General features: G+C 43.3%; 1 pseudogene; it reads right to left on the bottom strand.

Moving 5' to 3' along the window:
* Positions 1 to 15,132, bottom strand: part of LOC113001651 (kinesin-like protein KIN-14U) — a 68,625-nt pseudogene extending 53,493 nt beyond the window's left edge.
* Between the last annotated feature and the right edge of the window lie 1,489 nt (positions 15,133 to 16,621).

Raw genomic sequence — 16,621 nt, 5'->3', positions numbered from 1 at the left:
CCGATCACCCGGGCCTTCATTGAAAAGTATTGCACGCCTAGACAGGCGCAGGGTGATGCTCTGCAGGCCGCAGATGCACCACCACCACCTCATCAGGCTGATCCAGCTGGGTCATTTGGCATGGAGTGGTATTTACAGCACTTGGTTCGCCAGCAGGCGGCCAACCACAGGGGGCAGGTGCAGATACATGAGTGTCTCTACCAGCTCAGCCTCAATCAGTAGAGCCAGGGTTTCGCTCCTTTTGCGTGCCCTACTCCAAATCAGTTCAGGGCTGAGGTTGCATGGCCCGGAGATTGGCCTGAGGCCTAGGCAGGGGAGGTGCCCGCAGAGGCTCCCGGCAATGCAAAGGAGGCCCGCATGGATGAGAAGATGACAGACTTACTCGGTTTCTTGGGAGGGAGTGGAGCCACGTGACCGGGAGATCCCCAGATTCATATTCTCTTTTATGTTTCCTCTTTTATCTGGTACATATCATTTTTTTTTATAACTTGAGGGACTAACGTTTGTTTTGTTTTTCGTTTATCTTTTGTTTTGTGCATACATTTTGTTTGGACTGTTGCGTTAGTGCTTACTTCGTTATTATCGATAATGTTTGTTGAAATTCTGGAACCTTGTAGAGTTTTCCTTTAGGAACATCGTCCTAAAATTAAAACGAACAAAAATCATGATAACACCAAGAATAGAAAAAAAAAAGAAAAAGAAAGAGGCATTGTGAACAAATGTCGTGTCTGTATATAAAGAAAAGAAAAGAGTTTTTTATATGTAAGAAATGTATGGAAAGATTTTGTGTGTGTGTAAATAAGGTGTGAAAAGAAATTCTTGTGTGTGAGTGTATATAAAGAAATTTTTGTATAAACCACGAGTGTATGTTGAAAAACGAAAAAGAAATCTTTGAACAGGAATAGAGTTTTTATATAGACCGTGTTGATATAAAGAGAAAGAGTTTTTAATGCGTGTGTGTACAGAAAAAGTTTGTTGTGTATATGAATGTAGGTGTACAAAGAAAAGCTTTTCTCATAGTTGGTGATGGATGTATAGTTTTTGCAAACATAAAAAATGAAACAAAAAAAAAGAGAAAGACCTCGAAGGTCAGCATGTTATGGTCATAGGAAGCATAAATCGTTCGTAGAGAGCAAACATATCTTTTCGAAACAAGAGACTGATGCTAAGAGTTTATTTTCCAGAATGACCGAGATAAGAATGGATGGATTCGTTGAACCAATGAAAGAACATAATTTGGAAACGTTGGGTCTACTTGTGTAAATCCCAAACCTTAGTATCACAATGCCATAAACTGGATGCTTGAGTACCCACCTAGTTGTATGCATGACTAATTTTGCACGTTATTTCCAAATCATCATTGTTACGCGTGCCTCGTGGAAATAATATGGGAGTTTAACCCGAAACCGACACCCTGACACATGAATTTGTTTTGCCCCAGATATCAAAATCGGGCTCGCACGATGAAAAGACCATGTTGAGACACAACCTTAAGCTACTTTGAACCTTGGCCCATGAAAAGAATCCTCATCCTTTCCCCCGAAGAAAAGGACAACAGAATCTCCTCAAGGGAGAGCGAATAACAAATGCTAAAACCCGAATTCCTAATCAAAGATTGGAAAGGAAGAAATGAAAAGAAAGAAAAGAAAAGGAAAAGAAGGATTCCCGATCAAAGATCGATAGAAAGTAAAAAGGAAAAGATTGGAGGAAAACAGAATAATTCCCGATCAATAATGGAAAGCAAGAAAGAGAACAGGAGATCTTCAGACCAGATAAATTTTTGGCGAGGTAAATAACCGCCGGCAAAGGGAAAACCCATTTTTAAAGTCGTTCTTCCTTTGGGATTTCCATTTGAAGTCGCTCTCGACTGGCGATGTCCTACCCCACCTAAACAAAGAGGAAGAGACCAAAACACCCAGCTTCCTCTCCAAAAACACTACCCTCGAGAAAATCCTATTGATCCGTGATCGTGCGTGTGATCTTTTGGTTCGATAGGAAATCATGTGCAAAATAAAGTCATGGTGAAGCTATGGTTTGGGATTAGGGTAAAACACTTACCTGTGGGAGTTTTGATACACTATGAGTGATTTTATTCCTAGTTTCAGTTTGACCCGACGTTTCCCCTGAATGTTCATTTAAAAGCTAAATGTTGACATCTTGCCCCTCATTTTCGGTTGCAAGGAAAATTACTTTTGGCATGAGTAGATTGTTTCTCTAAAATATGATGCTCTCGTGGATGATTTATTTTTCCTTGCAAAAGCATGTTCGCCTTTTAGGTGAAAGAACCCGGTGGACCATTCGGTCTTGCCAACAAATCTTATTCGGAGCCCCATGAATTGATTGTCATTCATGCATCCTCCACCATCGAGTCTGGACCCCTACGAATTGATTGCCTAGCGCCGTTCGTCTATCCTCCACCCTCAAATCTTATCTGGAGCCCCATGAATTGATTGTCATTCATGCATCCTCCACCATCGAGTTTGGAGCCCCACGAATTGATTTCCTAGCACTGTTCGTCTATCCTCCACCCTCAAATCTTATCTGGAGCCCCATGAATTGATTGTCATTCATGCATCCTCCACCATCAAGTCTGGAGCCCCATGAATTGATTGTCTAGCGCTGTTCGTCTATCCTCCACCCTCAAATCTTATCCGAAGCCCCATGAATTGATTGTCATTCATGCATCCTCCACCATCGAGTCCGGAGCCCCACGAATTGATTGCCTAGCGTTGTTCGTCTATCCTCCACCCTCAAATCTTATCCGGAGCCCCATGAATTGATGGTCATTCATGCATCCTCCACCATCGAGTCTAGAGCCCCACGAATTGATTGCCTAGTGTTGTTCGTCTATCCTCCACCCTCAAATCTTATCCGAAGCCCCATGAATTGATTGTCATTCATACATCCTCCACCATCGAGTCTGGAGCCCCACGAATTGATTGCCTAGCACTGTTCGTCCATCCTCCACCCTCAAATCTTATCCGGAGCCCCATGAATTGATTGTCATTCATGCATCCTCCACCATCGAGTCTGGAGCCCCATGAATTGATTGCCTAGCGCTGTTCATCTATCCTCCACCCTCAAATCTTATATGGAGCCCCACGAATTGATTGGCTAGCGCTGTTCGTCTATCCTCCACCCTCAAATCTTATCCGGAGCCCCATGAATTGATTGTCATTCATGCATCCTCCACCATCGAGTCCGGAGCCCCACGAATTGATTGCCTAGCGCTGTTGCGTCCTCTACCATCAAGTCCGGAGCCCCACGAATTGATTGCCTAGCGCTGTTCGTGTGTCCTCCACCATTCTATTCGGAGCCCCATGAATTGATTGCCTAGCGCTGTTCATGCGCCCTCCGTTATCAAGCGCGGAGCCTCCGGTGATTGGAAAATATGTTTTTTGTTATTTTTCCGATCGGTTCCTTCGCCAAACCTGTGTATACGTATATATTATGTTATTGGTGTTTTTGTTTGTGTTTGTTTTGTGTTGTGCAGAGAAAGAAGGAGAGACGGAGTCGTCATAGACTAATCATGGACAGGGGAAAGACGGACGAAATCAGTGTTTTATCTTTGCTTTCCTCTTATCTCCGATAAAAGGTAAGTAAAGAGGAGCAACTGTCATACCCTAATTTCATTCGGGTACCATTGTTTGACGGCTTGCAACCTTTGTTGACTGCATCGAGGTACTGGGCACCCTTTTTTACACAACACGTGAAGTTCCGTGACATGCCGGAGATCAAAAGGAAGCATTGTTACACAATGCGTGAGTTTCCGTAACATGCTGGAAATCAAAAGGAAGCATTGTTACGCAATCCGTGAGGTTCCGTAACATTCAGAAAGCCAAAAAAAGAGTAATTACGTGACCTGTAAGGTTCCGTAACCTTACGGAAAGAAAACAAGTATCGTTACGAAATTCGTAAAGTTTCGTAACGTTACGGAAAAAGAATCACCAAAAAAAAAGCAAGGGGGTGTACTTAGTAAAAATGGGGTGCAAATAGCAACCAGGCCCATTTGGGCCAAGTAGGATGTTCCTCCAGAAGCGGTTGCTTCTGGAGGAAGCAACCTGGCTCGCCTAGGTGTGCTGAGCTCGCCTGGGCGAGCTGGGTGGCAAGCTCCGCCCCTATTTTCCTATAAATGGAGGGAGGGGTGAAGGAGAAAGGGGTTCAACCCTTCTGGTACTTCGGGATCACTTAAAATTAGTGAGAAAATTTGTTTCCGTGAAGAAAATCCAAGACGGGGCGCTTCCGTAACGTTTCCGTAATGTTTCCATGGGTGATTTCGCGAAGATTTTCAACCGTTCTTCGTCGTTCGTCGTTCGTTCTTCGGTCTTCAACCGGTAAGTTCCCGAAATTGAACTTTTCAATTCATTCTACGTACCCTTGGTGGTCCCCATTTGTTTCGCGTACTTTTATTTTCGTTTCATTTACTTTCTGTACCCCCTTTTGACATGCTTTAGTCGTTTACTTAAGTCATTTTCTCGCCTAATCAAAAAATAAAATAAATTTCCACCGATCATTTGAATTGTAATATCCGTTAATTTCTGTTAAAATGAAATCCGACCGTTCGGTCATGCCGTAACCACGTTGGAAACCAAAAAGAGGTAAAATAATAATATAATAATAAAAAAATATCTTTTAGTAAAATAAACTAAAAAAAATCAATCGGACGTTTCTCTTTCGGATTTCTCTTTCTTAATTGAATTGACTAATAACTAAAGTGAAACTAAGGCTAAAATCAACTCGCAAAGTCAAGCTCGTCCGCAAAAAATCACTAAAAAAGGATTTTAAGGTTCGATACCTCAGTTTTTCTCACCAAGTAAAAATGGATCATTTTAAGGTCCAACGCCTTAAAAGGACCACCTTCCAAGTAAAAAGAATCGCTTGATTCGCCCTTTAGAAAGAACTGCGTAGGTATGATTTCCTCTTCGACGGAGGGTACGTAGGAGCAAGAGCCCCGCTGTTGTCGACATCAAAAATAAAAAAGAAATAAAAGTTTAGATGCATGATTTCACACAATTCTAATCTAAGGTTGTTGTCCTTTGGGACAAACGTGAGAGGTGCTAATACCTTCCTCAAACGTAAATACAACTCCCGAATCTGGAATATTCTTCATGACCGGTTTCCTTCGGTTTTTCCGATGTTTTCCACAAATAAACATTGGTGGCAACTCTGCGCATTTTCCTCCTTTGGAAGACGCACCCGTGAGCCTCGCCTCGATCGCCCGCGAAAGGGTAGGTTGCGACAATAACCAGTTTTTGAAAAAATGTGTATACACCTGAAGGGCAAATGTTGTGAAAGTTTTTTTTCAAACACCCAAAATAGAGTCGGATGAATGTACAAATTGATAAAAGAACATATTTTTGAAACACTGGGTGGACTAAAGTAGAGAGAATGAATTATGAGCCCTAGCATCACATGACCAAAAAATTTTGACACTTGAGTGTCCACATAGGTGCATGCACGACTAGTTTTGCATAAAATTTCCAAATCATCATTGTTGCATTTGTGTCATGGAAATAATGTGGGACATCCCCTTTTATCCCTGAACCGAACCAAACCCTGACATATATCATGTCCAGCCGTGCTACAAGCCTTGAGCCAAAATCCCAATTTACCACAAACCTTGACCCAGGGTGAGAATGTCAATCCTTGCCCTTAGAAGAAAATGAATAAAAAGAAAGGAAATTCCCAATCAAAAGAGCAGGAGAAAACAAAAAGAGGAAATTCCCAATCCAAAAGTGGGAGAAAGCAAAAAAGGAAAGAAAATTCCCTATCAAAGATCGGAAGAAAACAGAAGAAATATATAGAAAGGTCTTTGGATCAGACGACATCTGAACAAATGCAGAGTTATCACCAAGTAAGTACAAAAAGAAAGGAAACCATGACCTGAAGTGATCCTCTCCCTTTGATTGCCGACCAAAATCTTGTGTGTCGGTGACTTGTTCGCCTCACACTAAACAAAAACAGAAAAGGAAAAGGCCAAAAACACTCAAAGCCAAAGTTCCCACCAAAAAACACCATTCCCAAGAAAAAAGTCCTATTGATCCATGATCACGCATGTAATCTTTGATTTGATAGGAAATAATTTGCAAAATCAAGTCATGGCATATCTATGGTTCGGAATTAGGATGAAACACTTACCTGTGTGAGATTGATACACTTTGAGTGATTTTCTTCTATTTTTGTGGAAACCCAGTGTTTCCTCTAAATGGTCATTTAGAAACAAAATGCTGACATCCAAAATCTCATTTATGATTATGAGAAGATTTCATCAGCATACTCCCCTTCCCCAGTAGACACATTGTTTTTCGTCCGAAAAGCATATGTTGCTCTGATTAGTTGGAAGTTTTGTTTCTTTACTAAAGCATGTTCGCATTTTAGTGAAGAAAACACCGAGACTATTTTTAGTCTCACAAGTTATCCAGAACTACGTAGGTCTGAGTTCCTCATTGAGGATACGTAGGAGCAAGAGCCTCACTTTTGTCGGCCGCCCCACAATTTCCGTCATACTGACCCTGTGGTCATGTGACATGCGGAGACACCTGATGGTTATCCGTTTCAAACTTTCTTTTGCTATCTATAAGAATCAAAGCATGATAGCACGTAGAGACTAACGTCTTCTTCTACGCCTTTTGTCATCCAGAGACGGTGGGCCCGATGACATGCGGGAACCATTTGGTCCAAAACTTTCTTTTGCTATCTATAAGACTCAAAGCATGATAGCACGCAGAGACTAACGTCGTCTTCTGCGCCTTTTGTCATCCAGAGGCGGCGGGCCTGATGACATGCGGGAACCATTTGGTCCCGCACTATTAAAACTTTCTTTTGCTATCTATAAGACTCAAAGCATGATAGCACGCAGAGACTAACGTCATCTTCTGCGCCTTTTGTCATCCAGAGGCGGTGGGCCCGATGACATGCGGGAACCATTTGGTCCCACACTTTTAAAACTTTCTTTTGCCATCTATAAGACTCAAAGCATGATAGCACAGAGACTAATGTTGTCTTCTGTGCCTTTTGTCATCCAGAGGCGGCGGGCCCGATGACATGCGGTCATCCGCACGCTCGATGAGTGATAAACGCGCAGAGAAAAAAATTTTGTGCCCTTTGTCATTCAAGAGCAACAAGTTGAGTGATAAACGCGCAGAGACTAATTTTGCGCCCTTTGTCATTCAAGAGCAACAAGTTGAGTGATAAACGCGCAGAGACAAATTCTGCGCCCTTTGTCATTCAGGAGCAGCAAGTCGAGTGATAAACGCTCAGAGACAAATTATGGTCATTCTGCGCCCTTTGTCATTCAGATTTCGCAAGACGAGTGATAAACGCGCAGAGACAAATTCTGTGCCCTTTGTCAATCAGGAGCAGCGAGTCGAGTGATAAATGCGCAGAGACAAATTATGGTCATTCTGTGCCCTTTGTCATTCAGATTTCGCAAGTCGAGTGATAAACGCGTAGAGACAAATTATGGTCATTCTACGCCCTTTATCATTCGGGGACAGTAAGTCGAGAGGTGGGTGAAGACAAATTATGGTCATTTCGTACACCTTTTCGCCATCCGGAGGCGATCGTGTCTGGTGGCACGCAGAGACAAATTATGGTCATTCTACGCCTTGCCGCCCAGGCTCGTTCGCGTCCAAAGACATGCAGTGACAAATTATGGTCATTCTGCGCCTTGTGTCAACCAGGAGGAATGAATTCGACAGTATCAGGATGATGTGTCGGTACTGATCATTTTCAAAATTTTTGCAGGTTCCGCTGGCAGGGAGATTCATCGGCCGAATGGTGTTTCGCTCGAACGAAATTAGTGTCTTATCTTTACTTCCTTTTTATCTCCAATAAAAGACAAGTAAAAAGGGGCAACTATCATACCCTAATTTCGTCCGGGGACCATCCGTTGTTGGGATGCGACCCTCGTTTGACCACTTCGAGGTACTTGGCATCCATCGTTGGGCAATTCGTGAAGTTCCATGGCATGTCGGAAGTCAAAAGAAAGCATTGTTGCACAACCCGTGAATTTTCGTGACATGCCAGAAGTCAAAAGGAAATGTAAATGCACAATCCGTAAAGTTTTGTAACATTCCGGAAGGCAAAAAAAGGGATGATCACGTAATCTGTAAGGTTCCGTAACATTACGGAAAGAAAATAAGTATCGTTACGAAATTTGTAAGTTTCCGTAACATTACGGAAAAAGAATCAGCAAAAAAAGGCAAGGGGTGTATTTGGTAAAAATGGGGGTGCAAATAGCAACCAGGCCCACTTGGGCCTTCCAGGATGTTCCTCCAGAAGGCGGTTGCTTCTGGAGGAAGCAACCTAGCTCGCCTGGGCGAGCTGGGTTGCAAGCTCCTCCCCCATTTAACTATAAATAAGGGCAGGAGGGAAGAACAAAAATATTCAACCCTCCTGGTATCTGAGATTCACATAAAATTGGTGAGAAAAATTGTTTCTGTGAAGAAAATCCAAGCCGAGGCACTTCCGTAACGCTTCCGTGACGTTTCCGTGTGTGATTTCGCGAAGATTTTCAACCGTTCTTCGTCGTTCGTCGTTTGTTCTTCGTCGTTCTTCGGTCTTCAACCGGTAAGTTCCTGAAATCGAACTTTTCAATTCATTCTATGTACCCTTAGTGGTTCTCATTTGTTTCGCGTGCTTTTATTTTTATTTCATTTACTTTCCGTACCCCCTTTTGACGTGCTTTCGTCATTTATTTAAGTCATTTTCTCGCCTCATCAAAAATAAAATAAATTTCCACCGATCATTCGTATTGTAACATCCTTTAATTTCTGTTAAATGAATTCCAACCGTTCGGTCATGCCGTAACCACGTTTAAAACCAAAAAGAGGCGAAATAATAATATAATAATCAAAAATATCTTTTAATAAAATAAATAAAAAAAAATCAATCGGACGTTTTCTTTGGGATTTCTCTTTCTTAATCGAATCGACTAATAACCAAAGTGAAACTAAGGCTAAAATCAATTCATAAACCAAATTTTTTGTCATCACCTAAAAAAGCCATTCTTAAGGTCCAACGCCTTGAAATGGTCTTTTCCGTTTTTATTAGTTGAATGTAGGTTTCTCAAGGCCTAAAATCAATATGTAACTTTATTACCTCTTTCAAAAATAAAGAGATCATTAATGGTCCAATGCCTTAATGTTTTCTCTCTTTTCAAAAGAATCGAAGGATTGTTTAATGGTCCAATGCCTTAAATGACCTTTCATTCAATAAAAACATATCTTGCAAAAAAGGGATAAAAAATAACTTAACCAAACGCTTTGTTCACAAAGAACTACGTAGGTCTGATTTCCTTATCACAATTGAGGAATACGTAGGAGCAAGGGACAAACCCTCGTCGACCACAAAAAGATAAAAATATAAATAGGCATAAAAAGACATAAAAAATGTGAAAAGGGAGAAGAACATAAATTGAATTCATAGTTGCACATTTGATTAAAGGTTGTCGTCTCTTGTGACGGACGTGTGAGGTGCTAATACCTTCTCCGTGCGTAAATACAACTCCCGAACCTTTCACTTAAAGTTCGTAGATCACGTCTTTTTCCGGTTTTTCCGACGTTTTCCTCAAATAAATGGTGGTGGCGACTCCACGCGTATTCCTTTCTTGGAACACGCACCCGCGAGTCACGTGTCGCCCTCCCACCGAAGGGTAGGTAGCAACAATGACCATAATTTGTCTCTGCATGTCATTGGGCTCGCCGCCTCTGGATGAAAAAAGGTGCAGAATGACCATAATTTGTCTCTGCGTGTCAACAGGCTCGCTTGCCTCTGGTTGACAAAAGGTGCGGAATGACCATAATTTGTCTCCGCATGTCATCGGGCTCTGCGCCTCTGGATGACAAAAGGTGCAGAATGACCATAATTTGTCTCTATGTGTCAACGGGCTCGCTTGCCTCTGGTTGACAAAAAGGTGCGGAATGACCATAATTTGTCTCCACATGTCATTGGGCTCGCCGCCTCTGGATGACAAAAGGTGCAGAATGACCATAATTTGTCTTTGCGTGCCACATGGCCTCAGGGTCAGTATGATAGAGATTGTGGGGCAGCCGACAAAAGCGAGGCTCTTACTCCTACATATCCTCAATTTGTGATGAAGAACTCAGACCTACGTAGTTCTGGATAACCGTGAGACTAAAATAGTCTCGGTGTTTTCTTCACTAAAATGCGAACATGCTTTAGTAAAGAGATAAAACTTCCAACTGATCAGAGCAACATATGCTTTTTGGATGAAAAACAATGTGTCTATCGGGGAAGGAAAGTATGCTGATGAAATTTTCTCTTAACCATTAATGAGATTTTGGACGTTAGCATTTCGTTTCTAAATGACCATTTGAGGAAACACTGGGTTCAACAAAAATAGAAGAAAATCACTCAAATTGTATCAACCTCACACAGGTAAGTGTTTCATCCTAATTCCGAACCATAGATATGTCATGATTTGATTTTGCAAATCATTTCCTATCAAATCAAAGATTACATGCGTGATCATGGATCAATAGGACTTTTCCTTGGGAATAGTTTGTTTTCTTGGTGGGAAATTTGGCTTTGAGTGTTTTTGGCCTTTTCCTTTTTTGTTTTTGTTTAGTGTGAGGCGAACAAGTCATCGACACACAGGATTTTGGTTGCAACCAAAGGGAGAGGACCACTTTAGGTCGTGGTTTCCTTTCTTTTTTTGTTTACTTGGTGACAATTCTGTATTGTTCATATGTTGTCTGATCCAAAGACCTTTCTGCATATTTCTTCTGTTTTCTTCCGATCCTTGATCGGGAATTTTCTTTCTTCTTTTTTTGCTTTCTCCCACTCTTTGATTGGGAATTTTCTCCTTTTTTCTTTTTTTTGTTTTCTTCCAATAGCAGGGATGGACATTCTCACCCTGGGTCAAGGTTTATGGTAAGTTGGGATTTTGTCTCAAGGCTTGTAGAACGGTTGCACATGATATATGTCAGGGTGTGGGTTTGGCCAGCGGTTGAGGGATAAAAGGGATGCCCCGCATTATTTCCATGACACACACGCAACAATGATGATTTGGAAATTTTATGTAAAACTGGTCATGCCCGCACTCATGTGGACACTCAAGCATCAAGTTTCTATGGTCATGTGACACTAGGGCTCAGGATTCATTTTTCCTATTTAAGTCAACCCAGTGTTTTCAAAATATGCTCTTTTATCAATTTATGCATTCATCCGAGTCTAATTTGGGTGTTCGGGAAAATTTTCATAGCATTCACCCTTCAGGTGCATACACATTTTTTTTTTCAAAAACTGGTTATGATCAGCGAATCCTTTTTTTCCCTCAAAGAAAAGCTGGAAGTTATTTCTTTTCAAAAACGTGTTGGCTTTTTAGCCGAAAGATATATTTTCTCTCTGCATTATTTCTTTCCCTTTTTAAGTTATTATCATTTGTTTATTTCTTTTTTTTTTCTTTTTCTCTTTGAACAGGTCATGCGAACGAGGGCACACACTACCTGCTTACGTCCAACCACAAGGTAAACGAAAAAAATGCACGAAATGGTAAGTCGCAAAAAAAAACGGTGATGAAATAATTGAGAGCCATAGCGCCAAATTCTAACAGAAACAAAAAATAATAACAGCAATGTTAGTAACCATATAGACAATAACAGAAAACAGTAATGTCAATAGCAACATAGACAATAACAGAAAACAGTAATTTCAATAACAAAAGTGCAGTGACCTCGGTCACGTGGCTCCGCTTCCTCCCAAGAAACCGAGCAAGTCAGTCATATCTTCATCCATACGGGTCTCCTCTGCCTCACCGGGGGATCCTGCAGGCTCCTCCCCTGCCTGGGCCTCGGGCCAGTCTCCGGGCCATGCGACCTCAGCCCCAAACTGCTCCGGAGTAGGGCATGCAAAAGGAGCAAAACCCTGCCCCTACTGACTGAGCCTGAACCGGTAGAGACACTCATGTATCTGCACCTGCCCATAGTGGTTGGCCGCCTGCTCGCAAACCAAGTGCTGTAGATAACGCTCCATGCCTAGTGATCCAGCGAGATCGGCCTGCTGAGGTGGTGGCGGTGCGTCTGCGGCCTGATGTGCATCACCCTAGGCGTGCAGTACTTCTCGATGAAGGCCCAGGTGATCGGCGGTCGAATAACTTTACTGGGGGTGACGGGAACCCCGAATGACTGGCAAAGGCCTGTGATCAACGCTGGAAACCACAGGGCCCTATTAGACTTATCCGGGTCCAAAGGGTGCCTGGTGGGTGGCATACCTGTAAACAAATAGATGGCGTCAGGAATCACCAGGGCCACGTGGTCGTTCATCCATGTTAGGATGGCATACACCAACTGGCACTTAGGCAGAGGGAGATCGGAGTTATGATCGCTAGGCATGACATTGCTGAGCAGCAGTGTCATCCATGTCTGGGTCAAAGTGGTCATGTTGGTGCGCATGATCCGCACCCGCCTCTCTGCAGCTGTCCGGGCGAAATCCTGCCCCGTTGTGCATAACAGCTGGGCAATGGTCTCCTCGTCGACCCTGTTCCTCCTCTGGCTGAACTCACACTGCTGGCCTTCCTCCAAAACTAGTGGGTCACCCAGGAACTGGCTGAGGGCATCTGCGTCAAAGGGAATCCACTGACCCCTCACCCATGAACGCATGTCTCACACTCCTTCCTCTGTGGTCCAAGCATTAGCATAGAACTCTAGGACTATCTCAGGGCCAAACTTGGCCATGGGAGTCACCAGCGCTGTCCAACGTCTGCGAGCTATCTCCTCCTGAAAGTCCGTATACTCATCCTCTCTGAGCTGAACACGCCTCTCCCTGTGGAACGACCATCCTTTGATGGCCTCGAAGCACTGTTGGTGCTTGACACTCCGGAAACGATGACTATCAAACTCAGGGGCGGCACTGGACCCTTCTCCTGTGGCGTCTCTTCTAGACCTCTTCGTGGAGAGTTTCTTCGGAGCCATTTCCTGCAAAAACATTTATAAAGTTAGTTTAAGAAAACTTAATCAAAACGAAAGCCAGATCAAGCCAAACAGCGTACCCTTTTTTCCAACAAAGCATGAATATCCATATGAGTTTTGAAAGGAATGCTTACGCGTTAATGTGCGGGTTCTCCTAGGATATTCATACATTTATACCTATCTTTCCCTCGATGGACGGCATCCTATAAGATGCATCTACTTTCATTTTTGCAAAGAAATTTCTTACGCTATGTGTCAAACTATCCATACATATTTTCCAAGGCTTTTGCCACCTACCTACCCCATTCTGTTTGCTATATGTTCACATTTCATTCACATACATGCTCATACATTTGAGAGGCAACTTCATGTTATATATTCGCACATGTTTACACTCATTTGAAAATAATTTCAGGTCGCACCTTCATTCGAAAAGCAATTTTTGTACTACTCATTCACATTCTTGAAAGGCAATTTCATATCATATGTTCCTATTTTGAGAAGCATTTTCGTGCCATTTTCAACATATATGCACATTTTCAAAGCATTTAGCTACCTATTCAACATACACATGTACATGGTGAACGACATTTTCACACTATCTAGGTGCAAGGAAAACATGGTGCAGCCCAAACCAAGTGCTGGCCTTAAGGGGAAACCTCACCAACATGCTCTCACTCATCATGCCTTCTTGTATTTCAACAAAAAAAAGCTTGGGCCCCCAAGGCCTAAGTCATGTTTTGGCATTTATCCTAATTCTCGCAAGCTGTTCGCATCCAAAAAAATGGTAATCATACATACATAAGTCCAATCTAAAAGCCATTTTTACAAACTTAGGCGAAAATACCATTGAGGCATTTCACCAAGCACTTGGTGGGCGCACTTTTGGGTACCAACAACAAGGGAATGGGGGCAATGTGGCTTGCCCCATCATCTCAGAACACAACCTAGGCCTAAGGCCATCCCCTACAACCCCTCAATTCAAAGAAACAAAGCATAAATTTGCCTCAAATTGTCTCACGGAATTGGTCAAATTATGTACCATTCAAAGCATAAAAGGCATCAATGGAAAGCTAGAAACCAAAGGGTAGTGCACTTGTATGGAGTGACCAAAGACACTAAAAATGGAAGCAAAAGCACAAAAATGGTGGCCTAGGGGCGAAAATCTGCAAAACCCATGGGTGTTGCGTCTTTTGAATGAGGAAGGGGAGTTTTGGGTGGAGAGAAACTCCTCCTCCCCTCGTTTTTTTTTGTTTTTTGTTTTGGGAAGACACAGGTATGCGCTCTTTATGGGTCGACGTTCGCTTACTCGAACCCCCTTAAGGTAGATTAGGCATCCGACCATTACCTTATAAACACAACAGTAATAATAACTAGGAAATTAAAGGATACTAGGCTGCCTCCCAACTGCGCCTCCCGCTTGTCCGGAGCTGGGCATGGGCCAACAATCCATCGATCATGGGCCTAGCCTCTACTCGCGTCCGTCCCTAAGTACCTGAAAGCAAGAAATGACAAAGCGCAGCAAACCGTGGCCACGTTACTGTTTACCTCGATTTGTCTCTGTCTTTGGATTTGGCCCGATATTTGACCATCGCCTAAGACGATTCTGCTCCTGTCATAAGATAACAAATATGCATGCATATGCGTATGCATGAGCGTTTTCAAATGCAATAATCTTTTTAGTGAAAGCTGGTCGGGTTCAGTTTCAATTAAGCGCTTGGGGCATCCCATGGACTAAGCGAAAACGCTCAGGTCAATCAAATACTGCACATATTTTAAAGCACAAAGTGAGGACCGGAACCTCAATCCCACGTTCTTTTCTTTCAAGGGACTGTGATGAGAAAATTACAGAGGACAGGAATCCCTAGAGGAAACCAAGAAGGACACACAAAAATAAAAGAACATGCAGTGACTTCCTCAATTGCCCCAGATTCTAAGCGTAGTATCGCTTGACAACATCGGAGTTCACGGGTGAAGGTAGCTCCTCGCCATCCATGTTGGTGAGCACCAGGGCCCCTCCGGAGAAAGCCTTTTTTACAACGAAAGGCCCTTCGTAGTCTGGGGCCCACTTCCCTCTGTTGTCTTTCAGAGCTTGGAAGACTTTCTTCAACACCAAGTCCCCTTCGCTGAACCGGCACGTGCGTACCTTCTTGTCAAAAGCGTTCTTCACTCGTTTTTGATATAAACGCCCATGACTCATGGTGACCAAACGCTTGCCTTCTATGAGATTAAGCTGATCGAAACGTGCTTGGGCCCATTCTGATTCCTTTAATCTGGATTTCGCCAAGATTCTTAATGACGGGACTTCCACCTCAAACGGTAGCACAGCCTCCATTCCATATACCAATGAGAACGGTATTGCCCCGATTGACATGCGCACTGAGGTTCGGTAACCATGTAACGTGAATGGGAGCATCTTGTGCCAATCTTTGTATGACACGGTCATCTTCTAGATAATCTTCTTGATATTCTTATTGGCTGCCTCCACAGCTCCGTTCATCTTTGGTCAGTAGGGCGTGGAATTGTGATGTTGGATCTTAAACTCCTCGCACATTTCCCCCATCATCTTGTTATTCAAGTTGGTGCCGTTGTCCGCGATAATCTTCCTCGGCAAACCATATTGGCAGATGATTTCCCTCTTAATGAACCTGACCACCACACTCCTGGTGACGCTAGCGTACGATGCGGCTTCGACCCACTTAGTGAAGTAATCGATCGCCACTAGGATGAAACGATGTCCATTTGCAGCTTTGGGCTCTATGTCCCCAATCACATCTATTCCCCACATGGAAAACGGCAACGGTGCGGCCAAGACATTTAGAGGCAAGGACGGAGCGTTGACATTGTTTGCAAATGTCTGGCATTTGTGTTATTTCCTCACATGGAGACAACAATCGCTCTTCATGGTGAGCCAATAGTAACCCGCCCTTAAGATCTTTCTAGCCATGGCGTGCCTATTAGCGTGCGTACCAAAAGAGCCCTCATGGACCTCCCCCAGCATGTTTTCTGCTTCCTTAGCGTTCATGCAGTGTAGCAGAACCATGTCATGGTTTCTCTTATATAGTATGCCTCCGCTCATGAAGAAGCCGACCGCCAATCTCCTCAATGTCCTTTTGTCGTTGTCAGAAGCCTCCGGTGGGTACTCTTTGCTTTCAACGTATCACTTGATATCGAAATACCAGGGCTTACCGTCCTGTTCCTCTTCCACCAGACAACAATGTGCGGGTCTGCCACGACACCTGAACTCAATGTACGATAGGTCCCCGTGCGGTGTTAGCTAGAACATGGACGCTAAAGTGGCAAGCGCATCTGCCATTTGATTTTCCTCTCGGGGAACGTGATGGAAGGAGATCTCATCAAAGAAACCAGTTAATTCCTTGATATAGGCTTGGTAGGGTATCAACTTAGGGTCTCTAGTTTCCCATTCCCTTCTCAGTTGGTGAATCACCAGTGCTGAGTCCCCGTAAACCTTGAGTTGCTTGACATTGGAGTCAATTGCTGCCTGGACGGCCAGGGCGCACGCTTCATACTCAGCCATGTTGTTGGTGCAATCGAACCCCAGCCTAGCTGTGAAAGGTATACATTGATTGTCCGGAGAGACCAATACTGCCCCAACGCCATGGCCTAGAACGTTTGACGCTCCATCAAACCACACGATCCACTTGTCTCGGTCCTCGTCTAGCTTTTCC

The sequence above is a fragment of the Glycine max genome, chromosome 5, assembly GCF_000004515.6.
Source record: "Glycine max cultivar Williams 82 chromosome 5, Glycine_max_v4.0, whole genome shotgun sequence".
Classification (NCBI taxonomy): Eukaryota; Viridiplantae; Streptophyta; class Magnoliopsida; order Fabales; family Fabaceae; genus Glycine; species Glycine max.
The sequence above is the reverse complement of the archived record's forward strand: the minus strand, read 5'-3'. Positions and strand labels throughout refer to the sequence as shown.